A 13,809-nucleotide genomic window follows, 5' to 3' on the forward strand; every position below is an offset into this window, starting at 1 on the left:
ATATCGTTAACTTCGATATGCAGCAGGATTTTAGAACATATATTGTGTTCGAACATTATGAATTACCTGGAAGAAAACGGTCTGTTGACACACAGTCAACATGCGTTTAGAAAAGATCGTTCCTGTGAAACACAATTAGCTCTTTATTCACATGAAGTATTGAGTGTTATTGACAAGAGATTTCAGATCGATTCCGTATTTCTGGATTTCCGGAAGGCTTTTGACACTGTATCACACAAGCGGCTCGTAGTGAAATTACGTGCTTATGGAATATCGTCTCAGTTATGTGACTGGATTTGTGATTTCCTGTCAAAGAGGTCACAGTTCGTAGTAAGTGACGGAAAGACATCGAGCAAAACAGGAGTGATTTCTGGCGTTTCCCAAGGTAGCCCTTTGCTGTTGCTTATCTATGTAAACGATTTTGGAGACAATCTCAGCAGCCGTCTTCGGTTGTTTGCAGATGACGCTGTCGTTTATCGACTAAAGAAGTCATCAGAAGTTCAAATCAAACTCCAAAACGATTTAGAAAAGGTATCTGAATGGTGCGAAAAGTGGCAGTTGACCCTAAATAACGAAAAGTGTGAGGTCATCCACATGAGTGCTCAAAGGAACTCGTTAAACTTCGGTTACACGATAAATCACTCTAGTCCAAAAGCCGTGAATTCAGCTAAATACCTAAGTATTACAATTACGAACAACTTAAATTGGATGGAACACATAGAAAATGTTGTGGGGAAGACTAACCAAAGGCTGCGTTTTATTGGCAGGACACTTAGAGAATGTAACAGACCTACTAAGGAGACGGCTTGCACTACGCTTGTCCGTCCTCTTTTAGAATACTGCTGCGCGGTGTTGGATCCTTACCAGGTAGGACTGACGAGGTACATCGAAAAAGTTCAAAGAAAGGCAGCACGTTTTGTATTATCGCGAAATATGGGAGAGAGTGTCACACAAATGATACAGGATTTGAGCTGGACATCATTAAAAGAAAGGCGTTTTTCGTTGCGACGCAATCTTCTCACGAAATTCCAATCACCAACTTTCTCCTCCGAATGCGAAAATATTTTGTTGACACCGACCTACATAGGGAGGAACGATCACCACGATAAAATAATGGAAATCAGAGCTCGTACGGAAAGATATAGGTATTCATCCTTTCCGCGAGCTATAAGATATTGGAATAATAGAGAATTGTGAAGGTGGTTCAATGAACCCTCTGCCAGGCACTTGAATGTGATTTGCAGAGTATCCATGTAGATGTAGATAAGATGCATTCATCAAGCGGAAATGGAGTGAAAAATCACAAGGTTTGAAATTATTTTTATTAAAAAGGAAAGACAAATTTCCTTCAAAGAAAAAGGTGCGATATGCATTTGTTGTGGTGATTAATATGCGAGAGGCCTGATTGTTCTCGTCGCTTATGTTGATGGTACCTGTAGTTATATGGCTGACGTATCACTGTTATTTTAAAGACTTTTGATAGTAAATAAAGATGGCCTCCTGACATCACGCTTTCTGCCCTCTACAAACTATACAGGATGCCTCTGCTACGAGGCGTCAGGCGCATTTTCTATGGTTTTCCGCAGATATTTGCAATATCATTTTTGCAACGTGTAGCTGGAGTCAGCTCAAACAAATTGTGCTCATCACGTCTTTTGTGCGGCCTCCAGCTTCGATACAAAACGTCGCTTTGTTACTTGTTCAGACAAAACACCATGATGAAAAGCATCCTTATGATGGACGTTAAGTGCAGTTCATAAACCACAGTCTCCTCCGGAGAATAATTTTGCATATTACACAGTCGTACTAACATCCTCTGTGCCGTAGGATTTCTTCGCACTCCTCATTATCCGCATTTTATGCCCTCGTTCTAAGTTGAGGTATGTGGTCGGCTGCATCGAAATTGGGCTTATGCGAGTGCGCGTTGTTCAATGTATCAATGTACACCTTGCAAGGAATTTCATGTACACATTTTGCCGAATGCTTTGGTGACATACGGTTCATCGAGGTTCCATATGGTGCTTTCTGCGCTATGTTCATACGATAAATGATGCTCAGATGAAACTATATGGTTCCAGAGAGCTTTCCAAGTCCCAAACATCTATTATATCTATTATGTATATATGCAGACTGAAGAGACGAATGAAAATTTATACCAAGGCCTGGATTCGAACCCGTGTCTCCTGCTCGCTAAGCAGATGTGTTAACCACTGTGCCATCCTTGCACAGTAGTTTTGCATCACTGAACACACTACGCTAGTTCTCCTGCCTACTTAATCCAAACTCCCACTTATGTCTCAGTCCACTATGTATTCCTCCCTAAATACCTCATAAACCTTATTGCCTCTCCGTTCTGCTGGGGTCTTCGATCTGACCAACTTCCCACCCCCAACCTCGGTTCTTTAAACAATCAAACTCCCATGAATCAACAGCTTCCAACATCTGATTACTTTACAACTGAGTTGATATGTTAAGCATTTGATACTAAGCATGTAAAACGTCTTTGGTTAAAGACGCAAAACCCTAATTATGTTCGTTTTATTAGTAGCGGATTATTTTCAAACTATAGTACGCCAGCTAAAATCCAGTACAGTCCAGCCGATTCTTAAATGGCAATTCTCTGCTTGGAACGTACTTTCGTTAGAGAAGCCATTTTGAACGCTACGTATAGCGCCGCAACGTACTGGAACTTCCTGAAACTATAGGAGCTAAAGCGGGAATTCTCCACATCCCAAAACAAATTGCGCATTTTTTCAACCGATATTGCTTGAGAAAAGAAAGAGTGGCATTAATTAATGAACTCCCGTCGTATTACAAGCGTGGCGTTGTAGAGGGGACTTACTAGACAAGGTTTAGACAAGGAAACCGTATCGGAAATTATAGCATTTGGATATGAAACTGCCGGCCGAAGTGGCCGCGCGGTTCTGGCGCTGCAGTCTGGAACCGCGGGACCGCTACGGTCGCAGGTTCGAATCCTGCCTCGGGCATGTATGTGTGTGATGTCCTTAGGTTTAACTAGTTCTAAGTTCTAGGGGACTAATGACCTCAGCAGTTGAGTCCCATAGTGCTCAGAGCCATTTGATATGAAACAGGTTTGAAAAGCGGATCACTTTCAAATCACCCGTTTCGCGGTACACATGTAGGCTGAGTTGTAATTATGCCATCACCTAGCAGGCTGAGAGAAATTGGTGCGAGGAGAGTTGGCTATGGTGCTCCACGGACTGTGAAGAGGTGGTCCTCCGCCAACATGAAGAGAAGCCGAAGACGAGCATGGAAATATGCCATGCAATGGGCTCCGCTGTGTGCGTGCAGTAAAGCTAGAGCTTTGAATGTGATCAAATATTCGCACTTATTTTGCATCCAGACTTGGTTTCCCCACCAAAACTAACTATATGGTTCCAGAGATCTTTCCAAGTTCAGACTTCTACTATGTATATACACCATGTGATCAAAAGTATCCGGACACCCCCAAAAGGCCGGCCGGCCGGCCGCGGTGGTCTAGCGGTTCTAGGCGCTCAGTCCGGAACCGCGCGACTGCTACGGTCGCAGGTTCGAATCCTGCCTCGGGCATGGACGTGTGTGATGTCCTTAGGTTAGTTAGGTTTAAGTAGTTCTAAGTTCTAGAGGACTGATGACCACAGATGTTAAGTCCCATAGTGCTCAGAGCCATTTGAACCCCCAAAAGCAAACGTTTTTCATATTAGGTGCATTGTTCTGCCACACACTGCCAGGTACTCCATAATCACCGACCTCAGTAGTCAGACATCGTGAGAGAGCAGAATGGGGCGCTCCGCGGAACTCACGGACTTAGAACGTGGTCAGGTGATTGGGTGCCACATGTATCATACGTTCTTACGCGGGATTTCCACACTCCTAAACATCCCTAGGTCCATTGTTTCCGTCGTGATAGTGAATTGGAAACTATTGAAGGGACACGTACAGCACAAAAGCGTACAGGCCGACCTCGTCTGTTGACTGACAGAGACCGCCCACAGTTGAAGAGGGTCGTAATGTGTAATAGGTATACATCTATCCAGACCATCACACAAGAATGCCAAACTGCATCAGGATTCACTGAAACTACTATGACAGGCGAGAGGTGAGAAAACTTGGAATACATGGTCGAGCGGCTGCTCATAAGCCACACATCACGCCGGTAAATGACAAACGACGCCTCGCTTGGTGCACGGAGCGTAAACATTGGACAAGAACAGTGGAAAAAGGTTGTGTGGAGTGTCGAATCGCGGTACACAATGTGGCAAACCGATGGCAGGGTGTGGGTGTGGCGAATGCCCGGTGAACGTCATCTGCCAGCGTGTGTAGTGCCAACAGTAAAATTCGGAGGCGGTGGTGTTACGGTGTGGTCCTGTTTATCATGGAGGGGGCTTCCGCCCCTTGTTGTTCTGCGTGGCACTATCACAACACAGCATGTTTTAAGCACCTTCTTGCTTCCCACTGTTGAAGAGCAATTCGGGAATTGCGATTGCATCTTTCAACACGATCGAGAACCTGTTCATAATGCACGGCCTGGGGCGAAGTGGTTACACTTCAGTAACATCCGTGTAATGGACTGGCCTGCGCAGAGTCCTGACTGAATCCTATTGAACACCTTTGGGATACTTTGGAACGCCGACTTCGTGCCAGGCCTCACCGACCGACATCGATACCTCTCCTCAGTGAAGCACTCCTTGAAGAACAGGCTGCCATTCTCCAAGAAACCTTCCAGCACCTGACTGAACGTGTGTCTGCGAGAGTGGAAGCTGCCATCAAGGCTACGTGTGGGCCAACACCACATTGAATTCCAGCATTACCGATGGAGGGCGCCAAGAACTTGTAAATCGTTTTCAGTCAGGTGTCCGGATACTTTTGATCACGTAGTGTATGCAGATTGAAGGTACGAATGAAACTTTGTACCAACGCCGGGATTCGAACCAAGGTCTGCTGCTCGCTAGGCAGTTTCGCTAGCCAGCCAGTATGCCACCCTGGCACAGTGGCTTTGCACAACTGCACGGACAACCCTAGCTCGCCTCCATGCTCAATCCAAATTCCTATTCACGTCTCAGCCCACTTGGTATTCCTCCTAAACTCGAAGAGGATCTATCTACTAAGTTTGCTCCACAACCACTAGCAGCCAGTACTAGGAATCGTGAAACATCGCGTATATACAGTACTGTAAACGGTCCGAAAATTGCGTTTACATCTGTCGATTTTGTCCCGTTAAGAAAAATGCACCTGCTAGGAAACACATTTGGCATAACTAGCCTTTGTGTGTTGACTCTCGCGCAACTGAAGTGTGACTACATGTGAGAATCGGCCGCAATTCCTCGCCCGTCGACCAGGTGACCCCTGGAGCTGGGACAGTGGGCATCGGTGTTGCCGCTAGCGTTGTCCCGCCAAGGTCGTTGTCGGTGCCCCACTGTCCCGCTAGGCAAGCCTCACAGTCGGCGTGCCAACGCAACGGTCCACTGTATATACTCAGCATGGCTACTGGGTATACTCTACTTCCTCTCTTTTTTTCTGAGGAAAGGAGAAGGAAGAGACTACAGCGTAGCTTCCGACCTACTACATCACGATCGTTTTGTTTGGCGGCAAGAGGTAAACAGATTAAACTCGCATTCAAACGAATCGACTTTTGTGATCGACGGGTATATAGGGGACTGAACATACAGTGGGTAGATAGAAACATGGAAACACCAAACACTCAACACATTACCACGCCCAGTATGGCGTAGGAAAATCGCTGGCTCTCAAAATAGTTTCCAGTCGTCTCGAAATTGATAAATACGAGTCCTGTCCAGCATTCAAGAGAATCTCAAACCCACCATCCTCCAAAATAATTGGAAGCTCAGGTGACGATGGCGGAGGTGAATAGCGATCGCACACCCTTCTCTCCAAAGTACGTCCACATCTACATAAATACTCCGCAAGCCAACGTACGATGCGTGGCGGAGGGCACCCTGCCTACTAGTTGTCATTCCCTTTCCTCTTCCGCCCGCAAACAGATGGAAAAATGACTATGCCTCCAATGAGCCCTAAATTTTGCTATATATTATCTTCGTGGTTCTTACGAACACTGTATGTTGCCGGCAGTAGAATCGTTCGGCAGTCAGCTTCAAATGCTGGTTCTCTAAATTTTCTCAATAGTGTCTCTCGAAAAGAACATCGTTTTCACTCCAGGGACTCCCATTTGAGATCCCGAAGCATCTCCGTAATAGCCGCAATTTGCATGAAAATCCAAATATTGTTCGAACCTACCGGTAACAAATCTAGCAGCCCGCCTCTGAATTGTTTCGCTGTCTTCCTTCAATCCGACCTGGTACGGATCCCAAACACTCGAGCAGTACTCAAGAATAGGTCGCCCCAGCGCCCTATATGCGGTCTTCTTTACAGGTGAACCACTCTTTCCTAAAATTCTCCCAATAAAGGGAAGTCGACCAATCGCCTTCCCTATCACAATTCTCACGTGCTCGTTCCACCTCATATCGCTTTGCAACGTTACGCCCAGATGTTTAAACGACTTGGCTGTGTCAACCACGACACCAGTAATGCTGTATTCGAACGTTACAGGTTTGTTCATCCTACTCATCCACATTGACATACATTCTTCCACATTTAAGGCTACCTGCCATTCGGGAAATCTTGTTTAAGCCGTCTTGTATCTTCCTACAGTCACTCAACTTCGACACCTTACCGTACACAACGGCATCATTGTTGCTGTAGTGTTGGCAGAAGAGCCAACACTGTTTTTCTAGAGTAGGCCGAAATGCACGCGTTTAATTACACGCTGACTGGCGTGAGGTCTGGAACAGGACAATATCTTGAGAATTGCAAATAAAGTAAGTAGTTGATATAATACTTAACTTTAATCTACAATTGTAGAACATCTCTCGTTACGGTACATGCTTCATAATATTAATTATCAATTGAATACGGTGCCTTGCTAGGTCGTAGCAAATGTAGCTGAAGGCTATGCTAACTATCGTCTCGGCAATTGAGAGCGTATCGGTCAGTGTAGCTTCGCTAGCAAAGTCGGCTGTACAACTGGGGCGAGTGCTAGTACGTCTCTCTAGACCTGCCGTGTGGTGGCGCTCGGTCTGCTATCACTGACAGTGGCGACACGCGGGTCCGCCGTATACTAACGGACTGCGGCCGATTTAAAGGCTACCACCTAGCAAGTGTGGTGTCTGGCGGTGACACCACAGTTGCCACCTCGTCAGGCGAATCATTTATGTACGCAGAGAACAGCGGTCGTGTCACATTTCCCTGGGGCACTCTTGACGATATCCTTGTCTCCGATGAACACTCACTGTCGAGGACAACATATTGCGTTCTAAGAACAGGTTTTCGAGCCACTCACACATCTTTGAACCTATTCCATGTGCTCGTACCTTCATCAACAGCCTGCAATGGGGCAGGTTTTCTTCTGCTGCCGACGATATCATTAGAGACGGATCACAAGCTAAGACTGGACAGGGGGAAGGAAAACTGGCTGTGCTTGTTTCATAGGAATTCATAGGAACGAAACCATCATACGGTTTATGCGATATAAGGAAACGACGATTAACCATCAGCAATGAATTTCATGATGCCGGTCGCTATACCATTTGCGCGGCCCAAGTTGACACTCGGCGCAGTGCCTGATGGGAGCGACTGTGAGCGGGACTTGACGCTTTTGCTGTCTGGTTAGCCACCACGCCGAGTGTCAGCCTTGCTTGTGCGAGATGTTGAAGTACTCCGCCTGCCCCCTCCTTGTAAACGGAGCCTCAACAGTCCAGGTGCAGAGAAACTTCTTTGTAGTCGGTATTTATGTATGGAGCAAAAGGTAGACATGCTCTAAAGAGGCAGAGAATTCCAATTATTGTAGTAATACGCATGATTTATTGTTTCCGTTCGTTTTATGTACAAAAAATCAAAGGTATTCAAATAACAATGCTTAACGGCCGCGGCGCGCGAGGCAACAATACGGGTGAAGAGACTGTATCAGCTCATGCTTCCTGGAATTTCCGAGTCGCCTGCGCGTAAACCAGTGATGTGTGGAACGATTGTTTTGCGATTTCAGTTACCACGGTGAAATTAATTTTTCGGTACGAGTTATTTTTAGCGGTGATTGACACCTGTCAGTGGTTCTAAAAGTGTGATTGGCTATCAGAGAGCAGAAGAAACAGACGCCATATTTTATTTCATGATTCTGAAGGTAGTGTGTTTTATTTACTGTTTTACCTATTATACTTACGTGCGACGAAGATTTGCTCTTTTTAGCCGCCATGTATTAATGATCTGTCAAAAACTGGTCTTCTAGAAAAGGTAATGCCAGAAAGTGGTACGTCGATACCTAATAACAGTCCACACATTAGCGACAGATCGCAGTGATCGTCGGCAAGGAATGTCCCTGCAATTAGCCGCTCGGCCCAACCGCACCACACATCAGCAGGTTGCCAGGCAATTTCATTAACGACCGATCGCTTCAATTTGCCCACACACGTGCGTTCTACGAAGCGATCGCATGCCCAATCGACAATGCTCCTGACTTTGGCGAAGTCAACGAATTTAAATACGGAATCATAGTTGTGGCGTTAAATTAATCTGTAGTGTAGCCTGAAGTTTACTTTAGATTAATGGGCTACTTTCCTATGTTAAAAATATGGTTGAGGTTGTTGGTATTTGGAGTGATTATAACATTCATATCACATTTACGGTTCAATATTCTCCCAAAGCATCATTCATTTTTATGCAATTAAAGATTAAAAATCGTTAAATATCAAGATTTGATCACGTGATCGAAAACGCTGTGTTACTGGCTTAAGCTCTGGTGACGTCTCAGACTAGGAGTGAGACGAAGCTATACGTGTGTCATACGAATGTTAGCCGAAGGTATTACGTTTTACGTACTTTTCTGCAAATAGTTCAGCTAGTTAGTGATGGAAAATGCATTACAACTCTTAAGTAGCAATAGAAAGGAATTTTGTGAACACTGATAGTGGAAACCTTACGAAAATTGATGCATTTGTGCGTCAATCGTTTAGAGCAGCGATATGTACAAGGACGGATATTGTTTTCCCTGCCCTCTGTTGTTGCTGTTGTGGTCTTCAGTCCTGAGACTCGTTTGATGCAGCTCTCCATGCTACCCTATCCTGTGCAAGCTTCTTCATCTCCCAGTACTTACTGCAACCCACATTCTTTTGAATCTGATTAGTGTATTCATCTCTTGGTCTCCCTCTACGATTTTTACCCTCCACGCTGCCCTCCAATGCTAAATTTGTGATCCCTTGATGCCTCATAACATATCCTACTAACCAATCCCTTCTTCTAGTCAAGTTATGCCCCAAATTTCTTTTCTCCCAAATTCTATTCAATATTTCATCATTAGTTATGTGATCTACCCATCTAATCTTCAGCATTCTTCTGTAGCACCTCATTTCGAAAGCTTCTATTCTCTTCTTGTCCAAACTAGTTATCGTCCATGTTTCACTTCCATACATGGCTACACTGCATACAAATACTTTCAGAAACGACTTCCTCACACTTAAATCTATACTCGATGTTAACAAATTTCTCTTCTTCAGAAACAGTTTCCTTGCCATTGCCAGTCCATATTTTATATCTTCTCTACTTTGACCATCATCAGTTATTTTGCTCCCCAAATAGCAGAACTCATTTACTACTTTAAGTCTCTCATTTCCTAATCTAATTCCCTCTGCATCACCCAACTTAATTCGACTACATTCCATTATCCTCGTTTTGCTTTTGTTGATGTTCATCTTATACCCTCTTTTCAAGACACTGTCCATTCCGTTCAACTGCTCTTCCAAGTCCTTTGGTGTCTCTGATGGAATTACAATGTCATCGGCGAACTTCAAAGTTTTTGTTTCTGCTCCATGGATTTTAATACCTACTCCGAATTTTTCTTTTGTTTCCTTTACTGCTTGCTCAATATACAGATTCTGCTCTCTGTAACATCATTGAACTCCTTCAGAACTAAGGAATCGTTGAAGTTTTGCAAATGGGTCCGTATGTCGACTATCAGTCATGAAATACGACCCAAAGCACAATAAAATAATTTTTGGCAAATTTTAGTGCTGATTTCCACTATACAACACACTCAGCAATGCAAAGGCCGAACCTCTGCGTTCTGTAGCGCAACGGATAGCGCAAGTGACTGCAAGATTCTTAAATATTTAAAAGTCTTACACGAAATATGAAAATAGCGTTACCAAGAACTCATTGTAGCAATTGTTTCGATGGTGGGATGTAGTATTGTACATAGTTTCACATTAATCCTAGTTTAAGAAATGGACGAGTGAGCATACTTTGCTTACAAATAATTAGGTACCTTTTTTGGAGAGCATTGCTGGGCTATGCTGTTTGTGAGTGTAAACTAACGTCAATTTGTGAAACAGACTTAATTTCATCATATGTAAGATGATGAAGCTTCAAAAGATTAAACAATAAGGATCCTAGATGGACAGACCGAATATAAAAAACGTTGTTTTTCATAACGTAAAAAGTGTGTGGTCACATTAACTAGAAAATATCTTTTTAAACGTGATGTATGTGAACAGCTATTGTAAATGTGAGCGTGTGTAAACATCAAGGAAAACATAACAATACTCTGTTTCGAATCGGTTTGGTGAAGCTTTGTAAATGTGATCTGGTTTTCACGTGAAAGGGCTGTCGATTTGTTTTATAAATAAGTTAAAATATTGTTGCGACCTATATTAGAACCAGGATCCTAGGGATATCATCGTTTGATAACCAGTACTCCACTGCTCTACCAACCGAGCTACCAATAAAATTCAAGAACCCGGGTACTGCGATAATTTTTATTGAGAGTTTAATTTCGCCGACTGTCGCAATCTTTTGTAAAAGGGGAAACCGTATCTCGGAGATAAATTTCCGCTAACTTTAGAATGCAAAACATTTTTAATTAAGTACGGGAGCTTCGGCATCGACATGGTGCATTTTGCCGGTGCAATACAACCAATTTTTACACACCTTCACATTTTCTGAAACAGTCAAAAACGATTTTTCAAAAGGTTTTTATGGACGTATTTGTGCAGTGTGATACTGCACAGCATTTGCGATCTATTTTCCGAAACGTAAATTCCAAAACAAGATATCACTGTGAATTAGCTGGATGACAGTAGAAGCAGCGAGCTAGTCAGTGACGTCACGAGACTCGAATGGAGTGTTTTAGCGGGCTTTCAAATTACTTGAATTTCATTTCTGTTATTATAAGAGAATAATGAAATTCAAGAAGGTAAAAAAAGCATGTTATGAGCATAAACGGACATAATTAACCATTTCAGAAGATTCCCAGAAAACAGTCAAATACCTTATTCCTAACGCACTTTTCGTTATGTCCTAAAATAGAAATAAAGCTGTATTAAGTAATAGACAATTCTCCGACGTGTATTTTGGTACGTATTATTTTTATAATATACAGTATTATACATATATTCACTATATAAAATGCAACCTGGAACAGTAACTCTTACACTGATTTGTTAATACCAAGTGAATAAAAAATACACTTGAATATCCAAGTATGTGGTACGTATCAGAATTTGTACATCAGTACTGTACGTTTGGCACGAATGTGCATGCCTTATATTGCGGTATTCATCGCTTTCCAGGCGGTTTTTTGTGCATTGCATCTTACGTTTAGAAAAGCGAGGAATAGACGTTTTGGCAAATAAAAATTGTTTTGTAGAAGTGACGATATTCCAGTGCATGTGCTCTTAAATGAAAGGTGGACTAGTATTCAGAGGGATCTTGACAAGTTTTTCGAAGTGGTATAAAGATTATCAACTTGCTTTCAGTGTTTAGAAATATTAAATTGTGCCCTTCATAAAACGAAAATATGTAGTATCCTATGACTATAATATCAACGAGTTACGGTTTTTATAGGTCAAGTCCTACAAATACCTGGGCGTAACACTTTGTACGGATATGAAATAAAAAGAGCTCATAGGCTCAATTGTAGCTAGAGGACGTGGCAGAGAGATTCATTCGTATGTACTGGGGAAATGAAACCAGCCTACAAAGGAGACTGCTCAGAAATAACTCGTGCGTCCCATACTAGAATACTGCTGAAGTGTGTTGGACGGCAGGGCGTCGCCTGGAACGGCGTTCCGGCATCTCCAAGAAATGTTTTTAACACACTGACAAATGGCACCAGAGATTTAAAACAGCACACGTGTATTAAGTTGCAACGTAACTATAACTTGCTGCTGCGCCTGCATCTGTTACCGTAACAGTGGGTGACCAACGTGCTGTGATGGGCAGGGTGTTGGGCGAGGTGGTGTGTGTGTGTGTGTGTGTGTGTGTGTGTGTGTGATAGGTACATATCGATAACCTTCGTGTCGACTGCCTTTTGTTTACGACTGCCAGCGAACTCAGTACAACCAACTTGAGCTTCGCTCCGATGTTGTGATCAGTACAAAGCACCTTTTGGTTACGACTGCAGAAACTTCGGCAATTCAGTAGCATGATGATGTCTCGTGTTATGTGTGTCAATGAGGAATAAATGACGTAACGAGTTTTTGAACATGAGCGTCTGTATAGCGTGCTGTCAGGAATTCTTGTTTCTTCTGTGACGTAATTTATGCCGTACCTAATGATCAACTACGTGCACGGCTACGGCAACTAAGGAAGAATGAGTTGATTGTTGATGTTAATAACGATCATCCTCCTTTACCTCCCCTGCATTACTGCAGATGACGTGTCACTGAGCACATTTGTTCTGTGCCTAGTTGTTTCCACTGCAGTGTGGAATACGAAGGTTCTGTTATAGTTAACTAACCTTCTGTCTTCAAGTTGATGTCCCCAGCGCAGAAAACAGCACGCAGGTCGTAGGATCTGTATATTGAGGCTGAAACTGACATTTAGCGAGGTTCTGTTCTGAAATAATGTATCACTTCATTGGGATGCCACTCGCGTATTTTAATATAGCCACACGAGAAGTCTACATGATCTTAATACAACACCTTCTGATACAGCAAAGTACATGATCAAGCACAATGTTTACGTAAATGTATCTTTACACTATTTGTGGCTAGTGTGTGTGCCTCATGGCTACCGGAATGAATCTTTTAATACTGAATACTGGATCGAATTCGCCCGGCGGATTAACGACGAGGGCTGGTGTGCCGGCCAGCCTGGATGCGGTTTGTAGGCGGTTTTCCACATCCCCTAGGTGAATACCGGGCTGGTCCCCACGTCCCGCCTCAGTTACACGGCTCGCAGACATCTGAACACTTTCGCACTATTCCATGGATTACACTAGTCGCAGACAGTTGGGGTACACTAATTCCTTCCCGGGGAGGGGGGGTTACGGGGTGGTGGCAGGAAGGGCATCCGGCCACCCCTTGAACTAACATTTCCACATCCGATTAACCATGCCGCCCCTGCGTATCCGCGGGAAAAACGGCACAAGCAAAAGAAAGAAAGACTGGGAAAAACATCCTGCCACAGAAAACATGACTGTACGTACATCTCGATTGCCTAATCCAGAGTGACGAACAGGAACTTAAATAAAAATTGGAAACACATCATACGACAGACATGTCTGTTCTTCTCGACTGCCTAATCCAGAGTGACGAACAGCCTGAAACACTTCGCGCGCCATACCAGAAAAGGCGTGACCCGAACGCTTCCGAAGTGCTTCGTCTGCAATTTCGTCAGTCTTTTGTTTTTGATTAAAATTGTTTTTAATAATTCTAAAATGACTGATTGATAGTCAGCTGTTGAGAGATATTTATATTAAAAAGCGAAGTCATTCCAATGAGTAGTTTAACTAATAATAATAAC

The sequence above is a fragment of the Schistocerca americana genome, chromosome 3 (genome assembly GCF_021461395.2).
Source record: "Schistocerca americana isolate TAMUIC-IGC-003095 chromosome 3, iqSchAmer2.1, whole genome shotgun sequence".
Lineage (NCBI taxonomy): Eukaryota > Metazoa > Arthropoda > Insecta > Orthoptera > Acrididae > Schistocerca > Schistocerca americana.